This window comes from Geotrypetes seraphini, chromosome 9 (genome assembly GCF_902459505.1).
Source record: "Geotrypetes seraphini chromosome 9, aGeoSer1.1, whole genome shotgun sequence".
Classification (NCBI taxonomy): domain Eukaryota; kingdom Metazoa; phylum Chordata; class Amphibia; order Gymnophiona; family Dermophiidae; genus Geotrypetes; species Geotrypetes seraphini.
In genome coordinates this window covers 159,040,660-159,058,724 of record NC_047092.1, presented here as the reverse complement: position 1 = coordinate 159,058,724, position 18,065 = coordinate 159,040,660, and the positions used below count along the sequence as shown (strand labels likewise).

Genomic DNA, 18,065 nt, shown 5'->3' with positions numbered 1-18,065 from the left:
ATATGATAGGATAGCTCAGAGACATGGAGGGAAAACCACCTCACCACCCAATCATTGCTTAATCGTTCATACTTTTAAGCCGATTTTTTAAGAAATTTTTCAAACTATATTATGGTGAATATCTCAAACTTATTAAATATATGCAAAAAAGTGGCTTAGCTAAAACTTGGTTCCGACGTGGCACATTTCATTACTCTGCGTCAGGAAACCAACCAGCACTATAATCAACGGTTCTTGCTAAAGGAACAGCAATGAACGGTGTAGTTCTCTCCAAAAAGTGGGGCATTCCTCAAAGACGCTCGCAGGCTAGGCACGTGAGCATTTACTGCCACCTATTTTGTAGGCCTTAAGGACCTGATTCTATAAATGGTGCCTAACGGCACCTAAATTGTTAGCACCACTCTGTGCAATTGTCAGTCAACTGCTAGGCATGCTTTATAGAATCACACCTATTGGAGCCTAGGCATACTTAGGCTTCGCTAGACATCCTTGAGATAAATGCGGGTATAATAGAAGCGGTATCTAAGAAATGTAAGTCCTGTGGTATCTTGGATTACGAGCATAATCCGTTCCAGGAGCATGCTCGTAATCCAAAATGCTCGTTTATCAAAGTGAGTTTCCCCTTAGGAAATAATGGAAACTCGCTTTGATATGTTCCCCTCTCCCCCCCCCCTGAGGCCAGCAGTGCTGCTCCCCCCCCCCCCGAGAACCGGCATTGCTCCTCCCGAAGGCCCCCCCGCGAACCGGCACCCTCGCCCCCACGATCCGGCACCCCCCCACCGCCATTGGGCACCCCCCCCCCGCTGCCATCGGGCACCCCCCCGCCACGACCTGAGGTCCCCCCAACCCACCCGAACCCTCTTCTTACTTTAGTGTAGCCTCAGCACCAGCACCAGCATGTACTGTGAGTTGGTGACGGTGCCCGAAAATCTGCCTCCTATGCTGGGCCTTGAGCATGTCCGCATGCTGAAGGCCTGAGAGTTCACGTTCTCTCAAGGCCCAGCACAGGAGGCAGATCTTCGGGCACCGGCACCAACGCACAGGACATGCTGGTGCCGGTGCCGGAGCCGGTGCCAGTGCGGAGGCTACACTAAAGTAAGAAGAGGGTTTGGATGGGTTGGGGGGACCTCAGGTCGCGGCGGGGGGTGCCTGATGGCGGCGGGGGGGGTGGCGGATCGCGGGGGGGAGGGTGCCGGTACGCGGAGGGGGCGCTCGCAAATCGAGGCACGCTCGGTTTCCAAGGCACCGATTTCACTCGTAAACCGAGGTACCACTGTAATTACATAGGGCCAGGGTTTTCCTGGCCTAATTTACCGGCACCTAGCAACACCTAAGACAACTACGCCTATTATCTGCCCCTAACTATGCCTACTTTTCAGGTAGCCATCATTAGGCCTTCTTCTGGGGATCATAAATTTCTCTACCGAGAGACCACTGGGAGTCTCCTCTAATCTGAAAAAATGTAATATGGCCTTGCTACCAGGGCAGGATTAATTCGTCGAGTGCCCCTAGGTATACAAGTACATTGGGCCCCCCTGCCCCGCCCCGCCCCACCATGCGCCTAGGCGGAAACAGGAAGCTGCGTCAAAGGGAAGCTTTTGGCAAGCAGCACCACTTGCACAATTACAGTTCCCATTGCCTTTCTTACCCGCGTTGCTTGCTTGTCTTACTTTCTGTCAATTAGGGGGGGGAGGGGGGCTGCATTGCCAATCGGGGTGGGGCCCGCGTTGCTGATAGGGGGGGCAGCATTGCCGATCGATGCTGGAGGGGCCCATCGCTGTTTGGAAAAAACAATGTTGATGCACTCCTTCATTGGGCCCCCTAACCATTTCGGGCCCTAGGCACGTGCCTACTTGGCCTATTGGTTAATCCTGCCCTGCTTACTACACTTTTGGATTACCTCCTCTAGCATCTCCTCTTTTTTGAAAACCACTGATCCATCCCTACTCTGAAGATTAGGCACAAATTTGGGGGAGTGGAGGGGGACATTGGCAAGCAGAGGTCAAATGGAGTAAGAGGACATAAGACAAGGAGGGATGACTTGGAAGGAAATGGGAACAATATCAAAGGGAGAAAGGAGGAGGCGGCCAGCTTGCATGGCCACGCTGACCAACCAAGTGAAGGGAGAGGGGTAGAGCAAGGCAGCAGCGGCTCGGCTCAAAGTCCTGACACACAGCCTCAGCGCCATGTCGGGAGGTTCATCAGGACAGCTGCAGCACCCCTTCCTCCCGCCTATGAAGGATAGATGCAGGCATAGGAACAGGGCTTTAAACCCGCAGCTTAGATGGCTGGGGGTAGGTGGGTGGGTCCCTCGAGCTTTCTCAGCCGTCTGAGAGGGTGTGATAGGACATTGGCGGTAGCTAGCTTGTATGGCAGTGCCCCTCAGCGTAGGATGGCCATAAGCAAGAAGTACCCGGAATGATGGGTTAAGATCAAATGGCCTCCTAGGTTGTGCAATGAGGTGGAGAAGCCAGACTCACAGTTAGCTCAAATAGGAAGTTATAATTGAAGGCTAGATTTGATTCTGTTAGTTAAGATTTAGTTAAGTTATGTGGCATGTATACTAAAGAAGCATATGCTGCATTATCACTACGGCCTTTCAATAAATTCCTTTTGCGAAAGAAACCCAAAGTGGTATGTTATTTATTCAAATGGGGGAAGGGGGGAGCAAGGTGGAAGGAGGGGCAAGTGGGGGGGGGGGTAGTCACCTTGTAGGTGAGGTCGCTGCCTACCTGATTTGTGTATTATGGTTTTTAGGATTTGGTTTTCCTGCCTGTGACTATGAACTTTATGCATTTTTATAGAATCATTGAGGAACTATGTCAGGTTGTTTAACATTATTAAATCATCTAAATCTTAGGGGAGGAGGAGCTTAGTGGCCTGAAAAAAATAACTGAGTGGGGTGCAAGGCTCAAAGTTCATCTTAGGAGAAAAATTATTTTTGCACCAGCCTTGTCAATAATATTCTGTTGTAAGTATGGTTACACATATCCACCAATTTGATCGCTTTACATCACATACTACCAGAAAAGCAATGTGTACAAGAAAACACCTTTGGCATGCGTCATCTCTGTTTTTAGTAATGTTCTGTCAAAATAATTATCATTCAAACAAAAAAGGCATGTCGTTTCTCTGGTTTCTCTTTTTTAAGTGAAATATCAAACTACCAGGAGGGAGCAAATTATCTTAAAGCTAATGGCATCATAGTTTGATTTGCAGCTTCGGTTTTCAAGGAAGCTTTGATGCCAGGACTAAAACAAGATTAGAAAACTGTACGTGGGAGTCGCTCACCCAAAATACACTTTGGGAAAAAAAGAATCGTGCAGAGAAAATAGTGTGAAACCTCACTGTGAATAGGGGAGCATTGCATGGCATTTTACCATAACTGCGTTTTGTTTTGGCTACTCATTTTTGCCAGTCCATATAGTGATTTTTACAGGGATGGGTTGCATTTTAAAAGTGTTTCGTCTAAGAGATGTAGGATGTCCCAGGTGCTGCTGAATGTGTTATGCATCTGATGTACTGTCATGAGGGAGTAGGTGTTGTCTGATTAATGTAATTGTGAATGTGGGCTGCATGAAAAAGTATGGAAGTGTGAGAGAAAGGGAAAAAAAAACCCTAATCCAATTAGTATTTTGCTAAAACTGTTATGCATAAAGTTCCAAAATAGAAAGGAACTGCAAACTTTTTCTGCAAGGTAAATGTATCTTTTTACATTCTTTTGCACCATGTTTTTCTAAGGATTAATATTTTATTAAAATATGCTAGATTTTGTGCATGTTTAGGAAACTGGGAACAATGTCTATTCAGGTTTTTCCCCCCACATCAAAAAGCCCTTTTACTAAACTGGGTTAAGTGCTAACATGCGTTTAAAATGTAAAAAGATGCCTGTCAGTGTGTGCTAATTTTTTGTGTCATTTTTTGGGGGGGTAGGGTATGTCATGTATGGGGACATATTATCCAGCTAATGTGTCAATATTAGCATATGTTAACTAGCTAAGATGGGGAGTTAATGCACAAGAAATAGAATTTTACCAGTACCACACACTAATGCCAACATTAGCACATGACTGGAAAAAAATATTTTAAAAGCCTGAAAAGGTCTGCAGGAAAGTTCTGCATTAAAATGCTTTAAGGCAGATTCTAGCACAGTTTAGTAAAAGAGATCCTAGGAATAAGCTATGTATTTCCCCAAGTCCGTCTTAATAATGACTTATAGACTTTTCTTTTGGGAAGATATCCAAAACATTTTTTTAAACCCTGCGAGGCTAACTGCTTTCACAAAATTCTCTGCCAACGAATTCCAGTGTTTAATTACACATTGAGTGAAGTGTGTTTTGTGTTCAGCCTCTCTAGCTCTTGCCTCTGACTCAGCCTTCAGGCAACAAATGGCCATATCAGGCACGTATTTTATTGAAATTTTGCTTCATACTGTTGATTGGTCTGCTGTTCTTGCATTGCAGATCATTTGCCTCCCTGATGTCCCTAGAACCATATGCTTTCCTTTATTTTTGGTTGAATAATTTGGGAGCTGAATGAACTATGAGATAAGCAACATGAAATCTGTTTTACACTTTGGGATCTTGCCAGGTATTTATGACCTGGGTTGGTCATTGTTGGAACAGGGTTCTGGGCTTGATGCACCTTTGATCTGTCCCAGTAAGCAACTCTTATATACAGTATATTCTCTTGGAGTTCCAGAAGAAGCTATTCTTAAACCTATTCTGTTCAACCTCATTTCATCCCCCTTAGCCGAGGTGACACCAGGAAATTCTTTTTCACTGAAAGAGTGGTTGATCGCTGGAATAGTCTTCCACTACAGGTGATTGAGGCCAGCAGTGGGCCTGATTTTAAGGCCAAATGGGATCGACACATGGGATCTATTCACAGGGCAAAGGTAGGGGAGGGACATTAAGGTGGGCAGACTAGATGGGCCATGGGCCCTTATCTGCCGTCTATTTCTATGTTTCTATGTTTCTATGTTTCTATGTACAGACTCTGGATCTTCTTACTGGCTACATATTTGCTGACAACATTCAAATCATTTATTATACAGACCAAGCCAACACTGATCTCGTTTACCTGAACACATGTGTAGATATTATGATCTCCTGGCTTTCAAATCAGGGAACAAAAGCATACTTCCATTGGTATCATAATTTCCTTCACATTTCAAAATCCAAAGTGTCCCAGGAGATCTGTTTTCAGAGAAGTAAAACTTCACCCAAGTTCTATGACTGGCTTGACATATTTGCTTTCAGAGTACTCTTTAAGGAGCTCCTCAACTCTCTTTCACATTGTTTGATTCTGAAACATTGAGAAAATGTCCACTTATGTGCAGTGACAGAATAAGTTTGAGGAAACATGGGTCATGGTTGGTTTGCATCTGAATCCAACATTCCTTCCTTTAGCAGTTACTCAGGTGTGTGTTTCTGGCTGTGGGTCTTGATTAAATTTTACATTAAAAACAAATTAAAAGATTTGCCTGAATTATAGTAGTTTTTGGAGAGAAAGGCATGCTTTATGCGCGATTAAAAAAAAGTCGACGTTGCTTCTTCCCTCCTCTCCCTTCCATTCATCCAATAATGTAATGTAATGTAATTTATTTCTTATATACCGCTATATCCTTTAGGTTCTAAGCGGTTTGAAGAAAATATACATTAAGATTATAAATGAGAAGTAAGAAGGTACTTAAAAAATTCCCTTACTGTCCCGAAGGCTCACAATCTAACTAAAGTACCTGGAAATTAATAAAGAAGAGAAAATAAAGATGGTTGAAAAAAGAAAAATTCTATGTGAACTTATAGGATGGAAATTAAACTGACAGTGAAGAACTGTATGAAAAATACATATGGAATGCAGTTAGAGAGGGTAGGTTACAATCTATTTATGGTATTTGTTTAATTGGAAGGTGTTAAGGTGGGTAATTTGGGGGAAGGTTATCTGAAGGTAGGTGAATCAGCAGGAGAGTGTGTTTTTGTTTTGGGGTTTTTTTTTTACGACGTTTTTCTGCATTGGCGATGGGTTCATGCAAATGTAGGAAATCTTTGCTGCTGCCCGCCGATCTTATTTGCATGCGTGACTTTTTAATAATGTCTTGGGTTTTTAGATTTGGTATCAGATCTTTGCTTTTTAACGTGGGTTTTTAAAAAAAAAAATCCTGGCCTTAATTCCCCCATTATCCCAGTTACATCAGATCAGGGGTCTCAAAGTCCCTCCTTGAGGGCCGCAATCCAGTCGGGTTTTCAGGATTTCCCCAATGAATATGCATGAGATCTATGTGCATGCACTGCTTTCAATGCATATTCATTGGGGAAATCCTGAAAACCCGACTGGATTGCGGCCCTCAAGGAGGGACTTTGAGATCCCTGCATTAGATAGATTGTGAACCCACCAGGACATAGTAGTAACTTAATAAATGACAGCTGATAAAGACCTGAACAGTCTGTCCAGTCTGTTCATTAGTTATACCCATTGCAAATACATGATTAATTTAATTTGTCTCTTCTTTGATATTTCTGGGTCATAGACAGTAAAGTCCATCTGGTATTGTCCTAGGTTCCAACTGCTGAAGTTGCCATCTAATCAAGCCATTGTGACATCACTACTGAGGTTGGCTCTTAGGCCTTGGTGGAATGAGGCATTATGACATCACAATCTCAGCTCTTCTTTGATATTTATGGGTCATAGATTGTAAAGTCCACCTGGTATTGTCTTAGGTTCCAAATGCTGAAGTTGCCGTCCAAGCTCACTCCAGCCTATCCAACCATCCTGTTTTCAGGATATCTACCATAACGTCAGGCCAATAATATCCTCATGCTCCAAGTTACTAGATTTCCCATTGATGCCCTCCCCAGCACCTCCTGCACCAAATCACCACAACAACAAGAGCTCCCGCAGAATAAACCTGTTCGCTTTTCCCTCACTAAAATCGTGCCACCTGAAAAGATTCTTCAAAAGAACCTTCTCCTTTCAAGCGGCTAAACTAAATTCATGGCTCGCCCAAACTATACTTGATGCTTCCTCATATCTCAATTTTTGAAAGCAAATTAAAACTCAGCTATTCAACAAACCGAATCCTAACCATACCACATGACCTACCCCTCTCACGCTTCTAAGACTGTGGCTCCCTCCTTACGGCTTGCATACTTTTTCCTATAGGCTCTCTCCTTATGGCGTGTACACAGTTCTCCTCTTAAACTGTATGCACGTACTTATTATATCTATTACATGTATTTTGCTGCATGTACTTACTGCTGCATGTACTACGGCATGCACTTATTCATGTCCTTATTCCTGTACTTATTGTACTATATTCTCTTTGTACATGTTGCATGTATTTTCTTTTTTTGCTCCCTTTACTTAAATTGTAGATGTTTAACCAACATGTTACTGTTCATAATTGCTTTGCTCGTTTTGTTGTCAACTGCACTGTTTGTACTGAATCTATCTGTTGTGAACCGCCTAGAACTCCCTGGGTATGGCGGTATACAAAATAAAACTTATTAATATTATTATTATTATTATATGGGACACAGACCGTACAAGTCTGTCCAGTACCGGCCTTAATTGTTTAATTTACATCCTTCATTTTCTAATTAGAGATCCTCTATGTTTATCCCATGCTTTTTTGAATTCCATCACTGTTTTCTTCTCTACCACTTCCCTCGGGAGGGCATTCTAGGCATCTACTACCCTCTCAGTGAAAAATAATTTCCTAACATTGCTCCTGAGTCTTCCTGCAACCTCAAATTTTGCCCTCTAGTTTTACCATTTTCTCTTCTCTGGAATAGAATTGGTTCTATATTAATACCTTTCAGGTATTTAAACAACAGAGAAAAATGATTGCGTACCTGAATAAATTCATGTTAACTGTTCTGAGCTCCCCTGGGAGAACAGTATAGAAATTTTAAATAAATAGGTTGAGAAGCTTTAGTCTCTGATAACTAGAGCTGGTATTGTGACATCATAATGCCTCATTCCACCAATGCTAAGAGCCAACCTCATTAGTGATGTCACAATGACTTGATTGGCCTATACTTGACTCACTTTTACTACATTTTGATTTCTATAATGGTGCAGTGGTTAACGCAAACACAAAAAGGAAACTGGAGGACAGATGCAAGCACTTTATTCAGTCAATAAAATGTTGTATAGTTGCGTACAAATCCACATATGCTTTAGGCAGTAAGGAACCAACACGGTCCGTGTTTCAATTAAAACATCTTCCTCAGGGGTCTTGAGAATATAAATGAATAAAAGTGTGTGAGTTGTGGATGTGAAGGAATAGGGTGTAAAGGTGAAGGATGATACTTTACATAGTATGTGAAATTAAAACACAGAGCAGGAGATGAGGGTGGGGGAGGGGCACCACCACTCCGGGCACCTCTCACCCTCGCTACACCACTGGTCAGCACTTAGCCAATATTTAGCCATGAATCGCTTAAGTTAGTTGGCCAAATAGAACCATATAAATAGGGGTTCTATCTTTGGCTGGTTTAACTTAAATGCCAGCCGTCTGCCCATTCTCAGATATTAATAATAATAATAGTTTATTTTTATATACTGCCAAACCATCGGTTCATGGTGGTTCACAACAATAATGCGCTGGACATTGGAAGTACTAAATTATACAGCAATGTTAAAAAAAGGAAATGACACAAATCTAAGTAATACACTTAGACAAGACACTTAATTACAGTATCCTAACTTGTAAGAAATAGAATACAGGTTGATAGTACAAATTCATCAAATAATCAATAAAAAATTAACTGAATTAATAATATTTAAACATTAACATCAATTTGTGTTTCATATTTTTTGAATAAATAAGTTTTAAGATCTTTCTGAAATTGATAATAGGAAAGGGATGGGTGAGATAAGAACATTCAAACACGCGATATCCCCGTTTCCCTCTCGTTACTCCCCATCCCTCTACCCTCCCTTTTATTTTTATTTATCATTAATTAAAACTTCCCTATCCCCCAAAACCTCTCATTTCTAATCAGTCTTCATTTGTCATAGTATTAGGTTTACCCTCTTTTTATTTTATCTCACCTAAATCAAAAATTATATTAGACCTTTCTAATTTTTAATATTGTAAACCGTTCAGATACATGTGATGGTCGGTATATCAAGCCATGAATAAACCTGAAACATGAATTCATAACTCCAGCCTGAAACGCCAAGGTCCCGTCTAAAAATTTTTTAAACGGCATGCTTTTGGTGACGGAAGAGAGAACCAACCTGGTCTTCAAATGGGTTTTTTTTTTAGTATATAATCTAAAATGGGAATAAAGATAAGATGGTGCTAGACCAAATAAAATCTTAAAACAGATACAGCCGAATTTAAATAACACTCTGGCCTCAAATGGCAACCAATGAATCTTTTGATAGCTAATATGATCATATTTTTTAAGGTAAAGATCAGACGAACTGCTGACTGAATAGGGTGCTTTTAATATCAACCTGATATAGTTTATTGCCAGGTCCTGTACTCTGGGCATTTTCTGCCCCTGGGTATGCACCCCCCTCCCCGCCCTCCCTGGAGTAGTCTGGTTATTAGCATATAAACACAAAGACCCATTTATATATATGCAGTCTAGAAGGCGAGTCTATCTACATGTTTTATCTATCCTAAAAGCCAGCCTTGCTGAGACTGCTCAAAGACCAGATTTACGAAGCACCAAGCTAGAAGATTTCTCCATCATAAATAACTGACATATTACTGTGTATGAAAACATTAATCATTACATTTCTGTAGCCAAAGTATTCACACACTTTTTGTAAAATATGATCCATAATTATCACAACTGTCACAACTTAGATCCACCTACCCAATCCCAGTTATGTTCTTGTCGGTTGTCAAAGTGTCAGCTTCACACTGTTGAAGCTATTTCACTTGCTTTGCTTTCTCCCTAAAACAAACAGTATCAAACATAAACTCTGAATATAGGAACGTGGATTTACGCCAGGGTTCATTTGTATATAAATAAATTGCACATATGTAGTTGGGCGCCATATTGGAAGTGCAGCCACAATATCATCATTGTTTTCCTTGCACATATTACTATATTATATTTTCCATATGAGTTATATGTTGCTGCGTCTTTCTAATCTTAAAATAAATAAATAATAAAGGAGGCAAGGGGAATCAAGAGGAGCCAAGACAATAAGGGCTAGATTCACTAAGCAAACCGATCGTATACCGATCGGTTTGCGAGCCCTATGCGACCAAATTTCCCTCCAACCCCATTCACTAAAGCCTGTAGCAATCCGATCCCGACCCTCCCATGCAAATTATCAAAACCCCATGCAAAATAGCCAAGCGATTGATTCACTAACAATTGCTTGGCTATTTTGAATCAGCACTTGGACAAACATTTCTCAAAAACGTCCAAGTGCTGATAATAAAAACGGGTTTTGGCCGTATTTCTAAACGACCTATGCCTTCATAGTGCCGCTGAACAACCAAAGCTAAATGGGGTGTTTTGAGAGGCATGTCGAGGGCGGGAGTTGGGCGGGACGTGGGCCGGCTTAGACATAGTCGTACAGCATGTATAACCGAAAGTTATACAGCCCACGATCGACGGAACTTGGATGTTGTGACTTAGACCATGTAAAACATGGTCTAAGCACACAAAAACCCACCTTGTCACCAGATAAGCACTGCAAACACATAAAACAGACCACCACACTACCCCAGCGATCACCAACCCCCCCCCCATAAAAATTTTAATCATAACTTTAAAATTCTGCCTCCAGACCATCATCACCTGGCCGCCTGGCATAGGAAAGCCTAGTCGTGCTGCACAGACGCATCTTAAACCGTCTTTGGGGTGGGTTAGGGACCCATAGAGAGATGGACCCATGCCCATAAGCCCCTGTAATCACTGCATTGATATTAAAACATGTGCACTCCCCTATACACCCCCATAAGCCTTTTATACTGGCATATAAGTTGCTCCTGCAGCCATAAGGGCTATTGGGGTGGTAGATAAGTGGGTCTAGGGCAGGGATCTCAAAGTCCCTCCTTGAGGGCCGCAATCCAGTCGGGTTTTTAGTATTTCCCCAATAAATATGCATGAGATCTATTAGCATACAATGAAAGCAGTGCATGCAAATAGATCTCATGCATATTCATTGGGGAAATCCTGAAAACCCGACTGGATTGCGGCCTTCAAGGAGGGACTTTGAGACCCCTGGTCTAGGGGATTCTGGAGGTGGTTTGGGGGGCTCATCGTAACCTATAAGGGAGCCATAGGGAGGAGAAGCCATGGCACCCTTTTTGTGAAGTTCACAGCAGTGCCCTGTAAGGTATCCCACTATTTAGGTGGTATATCTGGGTGTGCAGTCCATCACTTTGCAGACCTCTCCAATGTCCAACAAGGCTTATTCTAGGCGTTTTGGACTTGGACGGAAAGTTGGACGAAAATGTGGTATAAAGATGGATGATTTAGTGGCTTGGACGATCAGATCGGCAGGATGTATAATTAGACGATTTTCGAAACGAAAAAAAAGTTGGACATATCTTTCGAAAATGTGTCTTAAGCTCTTTTTAACTTTGGACGACTTGCGAGATGGACGTAAACGGACTTAGACTTTTGATTATGCCCCTCCACGATTATATTGTCTCATCCCTACAGTATATACAATGTACCTTATTCCTGTACCTCAGTCACTGTGAATGTACTACTGTAACCCGTTCTGGGCTCCTGGATAGGACAGGATATAAAATTGAAATAAATAAATGTAGCTGGCTAATATGGCAGTTTGACCCCTATCAGTATTACAGCAAAACTACCACTAAGTTCATTGGTGACATTTTGAACCTGGCATCAGAATGGACAAGAGCAACTGAGGATCGCTCCTGCCCTGGTCTTATTACACCCCCAAGATTTGCCAGATAGGCCTGGCAGGGGGCAGACAGGGGTGGGGTGGGGGGAGTTGGTGGAAGAGAGGGATATTGGGAGGGCTTAGAATTGGGACCATCATGAGGCTTGGAATTGGGGCTATTGAGGGGCTCAGAGTTGGAGGATCATCATGGGACTTGGAAGGGTCAGAGTTGGGGGACCATTGGGGGGGGGGGGGTTCTAGCAAAGGAGTGAGCTTCAGGGAGTGGAGGCACAGCCTGGCTCCTTTAAGAAGCAGCATTCCGCAGCCTGATACTCTTAATATGAAAAAATACTGCTTGGGAGGGTGATCACAAGAAGCATTCTTTGTGAACCAGAGAAGTGACAGTAGTGAGATAGCACAGATTAGTCATTCCTGATGAAAGTTGAGGTGTGATAAAAGCTCACCTTTTACCCCACCTTAATAATCTAGCCTCTGAGAACCTAATTTGTCATCTTTGCCTTGGATTATTTGATGATAATCCTGGTATAAGATAATTTCTCCTTGTAAAATTGTGTCGACGTTCTGTAGCTATATGCAGCAGAGAAGCAAGCTTACCAACAGCACTATTTAAAGTACAGCTGACAATGTAATCTGATCACCATGAATCTCTGAGTGTGATGCTTCCCAGTGGGTCAGGTTCGGTGTCTTCCTGTATTTGTTTTCTTCTCTCCTGTTATTTTAAGAATCGGGACGACAGCTTTTGCTCTATCTGTGAATCTTATGAACTTAACTCAACAGTAATAGGCAGATATTTGCTAACCTGAAACTGCTCTACTTCTGACCCTTCACGTTACAAGACAAGAATTTCTCCACTATCTTTAAATTCCTTAAAATGATCGAGCTTAAAAGACGTAAGCAAGCCAACTAAGACCAAATCTGGTCTCTTTCATGAAATGCAATATAGGTTTAGCATTCCAAATAGTAAGGCAGGGTACTAGTTATTACTATGTGGTAAATTGATGAGATGCGTTCATAAAGATTACATTTTAAGATCACTATACTATGCAAAATAAATAAGAGGAGAAAAGAAATCTGATCACCTACCTCCTCCTCCTCCCCATCTCCTCTAGAGCACAGTTGAAAGTACCCAATAGGCTAACAAATCCTATTTTCCCCTAGAGCACAGCTGAAGGGGTCTGGTGTGTCAATTAGTCTCTTCCTTCCACAGCTGAAGGAACTGCTGGTCAACAGACTATTTCCTTCCCAACACCTCCCAGAACACAGTTGAGGAGGAGCAATGAAGTAGAGAGTTGCGCGGGGACAGAAATCCCACCCGTCCCCACCCGTCCCCGCCAAAATCCCACCCATCCCCACCCGTCCCCGTGAGGAATCCCTCCGTCCCCACCCGTCCCCGTGAGGAATCCCTCCGTCCCCACCCGTCCCCGCGAGGAATCCCCTCCGTCCCCACCCGTCCCCGCGAGGAATCCCCTCCGTCCCCACCCGTCCCCGCGAGGAATCCCCTCCGTCACCATCCTTCCCTATAAACTTCAGAAATAGTTATTTTATTTAATTATGCTACTGAATTAAAGGCTCTGGTAGAGACCCATTTACAAATAAGCAAAGAGACTATTAATTTGGAAATATTAATTGGGAAGAATACATACTTTGTAAATGGGTTTCTACCAGAACCTCTAATGTAAATATAAAATATAAATACTCAGCTGATGAGAACCCACAAACTGTCAGCTGAGGACTTCCTTTGCAGTTGGCCTGGGGTCCCTTTTGCCAAGCTTGGCAGGCAGCAGTAGCGTCCCTGAGTCACAGATGCTGGCACCTCAGTGGCTCATGGATGCTGCCAGCGACTGCTGCGCTTGGTGGAGGGGAGTTCTGACCATCTCTAGAGGAGGTCCTCTGCTGGCGGTGCTTGGGGATCCCCACCAGTCACAGCAAGGGCCAACAAGTACTTCAACACTGTAGAAATAAAACCAGAAATGCATTTCCTTTTCTTTTGAACACAAAACAAAGATATCTGCCATATACATTTCCCAAGGCAGATGACTCTATGCAATGTCACCTCGGTAACAAAATACAAAAATAGACAAATACACCCCCTCCCTTTTTACTAAACCACAATAGTAGGTTTTAGCACAGGGAGTTACGCTGAATGCCTCGCGCTGCTCTCAATGCTCATAGGCTCCCTGCGCTAAAAAACAATATTGCGGTTTAGTAAAAGGGAGCCATAGTGCAAAATATAGACAGCAGATATAAATTCTCAAAACAGACACATTTTGATCACTAAATTGAAAATAAAATCATTTTTCCTACCTTTGCTGTTTGGTGATTTCATGAGTCTCTGGTTGCACTTTCTTCTTCTGACTGTGCATCCAATCTTTCTTCCTTTCTTTCAGCCTCCTGTATGTTTCCTCTCCTCCAGACCTCATTCTCTCCCCCAACTTTTTCTTTCTGTCTCCCTGTTCCCCCTTCTTTCTGTCTCTCTGTCTGCCCCCTTTCTTTCTTTCTCCGTGCCCTCCCCCAAGCCACTCGGTTTGCTGCCACCGCCATCGGGGAATAGTCCCCAAGCCACCGCTGTCCCAAGCTTTCCCTGCAGAAGCGTCGCGCTGACCAGCATTCCGCTCCCTGACGTCAATTCTGACGTAGGAGAGGAAGTTCCGGGCCAACAAGGCATTTCTCCTCATTCCATCCAGCCTGAGCCCCATCTCTCCTTGATCCAGCATTTCCCTTCTGTGTCTGTCAGAATTACCATTCCACCTATTTTCCAGCATCACCCTTCTTTGTGTCCATCTCACCTATATCCCTATCTCACCACTTTTTCAGAATCTTCATTTGTCTCTGTCCTTGTCTTTACCCCATATTCACCATTTGCCCTTTCAATGTCTTTATCTCCCCCCCCCCCACACACACTTTTTCAGCATTACTTCTATGTCTCTATTTCACCTCCTCTTCATGTCCCCTCTGTATCTCTATCCTTATTCAGAAGGTCCTGCTTACCCTTTCTCTTCTTTGTGTCACTATCTCCATTTTCAGCTTTCCCCCTTTTTCCTTTGTTAATGCACCCTGTAGCCAGAATCTTTCCACCCTCTCTCCACTCCGGCCCAGCCCAGTATGAAATATTTCCTTTTGTTTCTCTCCCCTCTCTCTTCTCCTCCCTCACCCACGAGTCCTGCATCTGGCCCTCTCCCTTCTACCTGCACCTGGCAACACCCCCCTGCTCCGCGGCTCTCTTAAGCAACTCGTCAGCAGCGGTGATCAAGACAAGCTGCCGACATCGAGGCCTTCCCTCTACGAGTCCCACCTTTGTGGAAAAAGGAAGTTGAAACAAGCGGGACTCGCAGAGGGTAGGCCCCGACGTCAGAAGCTGCTGCTGAGTTGCCGAAGAGAGCCGCAGGTAGAAGGGAGAGGGAGATAGGAAGGCTGTAGAAGCTCCGGAGCATGACACCGAACCCGGCCAGGATGATTTCTTTTTCAGGCTGCTACTGCCGCTGCCATCCCCCACCCGAAATGACAAAAAACAGCCTAATGCCCGCGTCGGGAAATAGCCATGCTGAGCAGTGAGCTCAGCACGTACACAGATGAAAGCCTTGCTTGCTGATTGGTCCGGCGGCACGGTGGGGCGGGGCCGCCGGACCAATCAGCAAGCAAGGCTTTCATCTGTGTACGTGCTGAGCTCACTGCTCAACATGGCTATTTCCCGACGCGACGCCAGACTTGCATCGCCAGAATTTAGGTAGGTTGTTTTCATCCCCGTGGGAGTCCCGTGGGCAAGGGGGCGTCCCCGTGGGAGTCCCGTGGGTCAGGGGGGCATCCCCGTGGGAGTCCCGTGGGCCAGGGGGCGTCCCCGTGGGAGTCCCGTGGGCCAGGGGGGGAACCCGCGGGATCCCCGCGGGACCCGCGGGATCCCCGCGATCCCCGTTCCCGTGCAGACCTCTACAATGAAGCTCTCTCATTTCCTCTTCCCCAAGCAGGACTCCCTCATATATTCAGAAATACCATAGGGCCAGGAGGAAGCAAGCTTTCTTCATTCCCCACTCCACTTATTTATTTATGGTTTTTTAAAATTTATTTAGGTATTTATTTACCACCTATCAAGGTTATCTAGGCGGTTTACAGTCAGCTACTCAAGGATTTTCCCTATCTGTCCCAGTGAGCTCACAATCTAGCTAACGTACCTGGGGCAATGGAGGATTGAATGATTTGCCCAGGGTCACAAGGCACAGCACGGGGTTTGAACCCATAACCTCAGGGTGCTGACGCTGTAGCTCTAACCACTGTGCCACTCCTTCCACTTAAATATGAGACTAGCTGATCTGTAACATTACTTTGCCTAAGTTGAACATGTTAGGTCTGAATGCCACGCTGTTTATTGTAAGGCCAGTTAAGCCCCATTTGCATGTGATGCTCCCTTATTTATATTTATTTAATTATATTCAAACTTGATACGTTATCAAGTAGACTACAATTTTTTTAATATCTTGCTCCTCCCAAGCATTATCCACATAGAATTAGATTCATTAAATGGCACCTGAATTTGGGTGCCAAAATAATGGGCACTATTCCCAAAAATGACGCTCTGAGTTGGGCACCATTTATAGAACAGAGAGCATAGCACTGGGATTTGTGCCCAACTTTGAGCATGAGAATTTGCACCAACTAAAACTTGTCCCCAGATTCTATACTGCATATAGTGCTCAAAATTGCATGCGCAAATTTGGTCATGTGTTCAGTTTGCGTTTACAATTTAATTAATGAGCCAAATGGTGCTGTGGTAACAGTGGTAAAGTAAGGGGCTGGGGGGGTGGCTCTCCCCGGGCGTCATCATGGTGAGGATGCGGGCACCCATCCTCCTCTCTGCCCCCGCTCCTTCCCACTCCTCCCCCCACTGTGTGCACCTTCACACTTCCCCCCCCCCCCCCACCGTATCTCTATCTCTTCACTGGTGCGAGCAGCAACTCCAACCTGCCTGTCATTTCCAGGTCCTGCGCCCAGGAAGTTACCTCAGAGGGAGAGCCGATGCAGGTGGCGAGTTGATGCTGCTGCTAGTGCTGGGGAAGTTAAAAGCGGTATGGGGTAGGGAAGGGGTATGCGCAAGCAGCAGGGGGAGCAGGGAAGGAGCAGGGGTGGAGGAGAGGACGGGGGAAGTGCACCACTGCCCCGTGGACCTCTCACCCTCACTACGCCACTGTGTGATAATGTGAGTGAGCAGCAGGCTTGGGTTTCTCATAAAAGGGTGCAAAGGGAATGGTACTTGAATACCGCTTTTTTGTGGTTACACATTCAAAGCAATTTACATATATACAAGTACTTATTTTGTACCTTGGACAATGGAGGATTAAGTGACTTCCCCAGGGTTGCAAGGAGCAGTGTCGGAATTCAATCCCACAACCTCAAAATGCTGAGGCAGCTGAGGCATAAGCCTCAGGCAGGCAGACAAGAGTTTCCAGACAGCTAAACTTTTTGAATTAGTAGCTTAATAATATCACCAGACTGGATTCTACAGTTCCTTAAAGAAGCTTGCTTTACTATAACTTAAATCGAAGAAGTAAATTAACTTACACTTCTGTAGATCTAAGGATTTCTGCCATCTTCAGAATCCTCACTTCAACCAGTGTATCCCAAGGCCTGGGAGTCGTATTTTCACTACTCTCTGTGAAGATAGTGATACTGTACTTTAAATTTAACAACATCAGATTAATTAGAAGCTGGTAAATTCAATGTGTGAAATCAGAATAGGGCACAGTCCTGCTGTCAACCATGTGTTCTCTGACAAAATGGATTCTGATCTCACACAGAAGAAGAGAGAAGGGCAAACTATAGCCACAGGCTGCAGCAAGCCTTCTGTGAGCAGCAAAGCATTCTGGGAGCCTGAGCCCATTAAACACTCTGTTTACAAGTGTAAGATAAGTCCTCTGCCTCAACAGTATTTGAATAATGCCATGGCGGTCTGCAGGTAGAGCTTGGCCATAGACAGAGGTTATCTGGTAAGTGTTGATATTAAATGCCTGGCAACTTAGAAAAAAAAAAGTTGTAATTGCAATCTGGATAAGCTATCCAGAGAGTGTCAAACTATCTCCCTGGTGTACGGCCTCTAAGGGCTAGATTCACTAAGCAAACCGATCGTGCACCGATCGGTTTGCAAGCCCTTTGTGACCCGATTTTCCTCTGCCCCGATTCTCTAACCTGTGTACCGATCTGATCCTGATCCGTACATGCCA

At 44.1% G+C, this 18,065-nt stretch overlaps 1 protein-coding gene across 1 annotated transcript in view; it reads right to left on the bottom strand.

Annotated features, from left to right (window-relative positions):
• P2RY1 (purinergic receptor P2Y1) overlaps positions 1 to 17,590 on the bottom strand; it is a 63,507-nt gene extending 45,917 nt beyond the window's left edge. The window contains exon 1 of the mRNA XM_033959695.1: positions 17,407 to 17,590. The gene's annotated coding sequence lies outside the window, so the exon portion shown is untranslated. The remainder of the gene's footprint in view (positions 1 to 17,406) is intronic.
• Positions 17,591 to 18,065: the final 475 nt, after the last annotated feature.